Source organism: Myotis lucifugus, unplaced genomic scaffold (genome assembly GCF_000147115.1).
Source record: "Myotis lucifugus unplaced genomic scaffold, Myoluc2.0 scaffold_484, whole genome shotgun sequence".
NCBI classification, from domain to species: domain Eukaryota; kingdom Metazoa; phylum Chordata; class Mammalia; order Chiroptera; family Vespertilionidae; genus Myotis; species Myotis lucifugus.
In genome coordinates this window covers 228,782-230,198 of record NW_005871532.1, presented here as the reverse complement: position 1 = coordinate 230,198, position 1,417 = coordinate 228,782, and the positions used below count along the sequence as shown (strand labels likewise).

Below are 1,417 nucleotides of genomic sequence, written 5' to 3'. Positions count from 1 at the left end.
AGGCCACATCAAGGTATGTCAGTCTGTTCCATGCCTTCAAGGCTTTGGGTCTTATTTTATTGGTAAATTTATTTTGTTCATTAAATTCCACAAATAAGTGAAATCATGTGATACTTGTCTTTCTCTGACTGGCTTATTTCACTTAGCATAATGCTCTCCAGGCCCCTCCATGCTGTCCCAAAGGGTAAGAGATCCCTCTCTTTTACAGCTGCGTAGTATTCCCTGGTGTAAATGCCCCACAGCATTTTTATTCTGTGTGTTAATAGTAGCCATTCTAATGCGTATAAGGTCTCATTGTAGTTTTGGTTTGTATTTCTCTGATCATTAGTGACCTGGGACATATTTTCTGTACTTATTGGTCATTCATATCTCTTCATTCATATGTCTTCTCTGGAGAAATGTCTACTCAGGTCCTGTGCCCACTTTTAAAACAGGTTGTTTGTTTGTTTGTTTTATTGTTGACTTTTAAGAGTTCTCCATATATTCTGGATGCAATCCCTTGTAGCCACAGCATTGAACTTTTCATATTTCCAAGGGTCAGAAAATTTGGTGATAAACAGTCAGGGCGAGTGTGGGGAAACAGGCCTCCTCCTGCAGCGCTGGGGGGAGGGTGACTAGGGCAGCCTCTTTAGAAGGCACGGCAGTGGCATCTGTCGGGAATTTAAATGTACATACCTTTTGACCCAGTAATTTCACTTTCAGGAATTTATTGTACAGGTTCACTTACTCATGAGGGAAAATATATGTACAAGAATGTTCACTGCAGCAGCATCACAAGCACATGAAATATATCATGCAGCGATGCAAATACCAGAATTCAAGGCTAAGTGTTAGCCTTGAATGGAGCAGAAATTCTCACATATTAGTAGTTGTGCTTTCTATATACACCTATTAAAGTAAGTTCCTGTAAAACCCTTAAGCATGCCTGTCTTAATGATTGGCTAACACTTACTGAACACTTCTGGCTCAGCACTGCTCTAAGCACACATCCTGAAGTAGGTGTTACGGACTGAGGAGCTGTGGTCTCTCACATCTGCTCCAGAGCCGATCTCTTCGCCAGAACCCTAACTGCTTTCCATGAAAGCATCTGCATGCAGGTGAAACCCATAGCGCAGAGTTGGCAGGGGTCTGCACACGTCCGTTTGCCGTCTCGGAAACCAAGGCGCTCAGAGGCCCACCATCATAAACTGTCGGCTTAGGATGGAAGTTCTGAGATGAGGGTGCGTTGTTAGTGTTGGCTGAGTGGGGAACTTGATGAAGGCTTGGGTGCGGGTAGGCCGAGAGGGCAGGCAGCGTGCCTAAGGGAGAGCAGTGTGAGTGTCCCAGGCAGGAATGACCGGGCGCCTTCCGGAAGCGGAGATGCCTGCCGGGGGCGGGGGGGGGGGGGGGGGGGGGAAGGGGGCCCCCCTTTTCCCCA

At 46.5% G+C, this 1,417-nt stretch overlaps 1 protein-coding gene across 1 annotated transcript in view; it reads left to right on the top strand.

The window, feature by feature from the left end:
- Positions 1 to 1,417, top strand: part of TECTA (tectorin alpha) — a 107,428-nt gene that overhangs the window by 52,177 nt on the left and 53,834 nt on the right.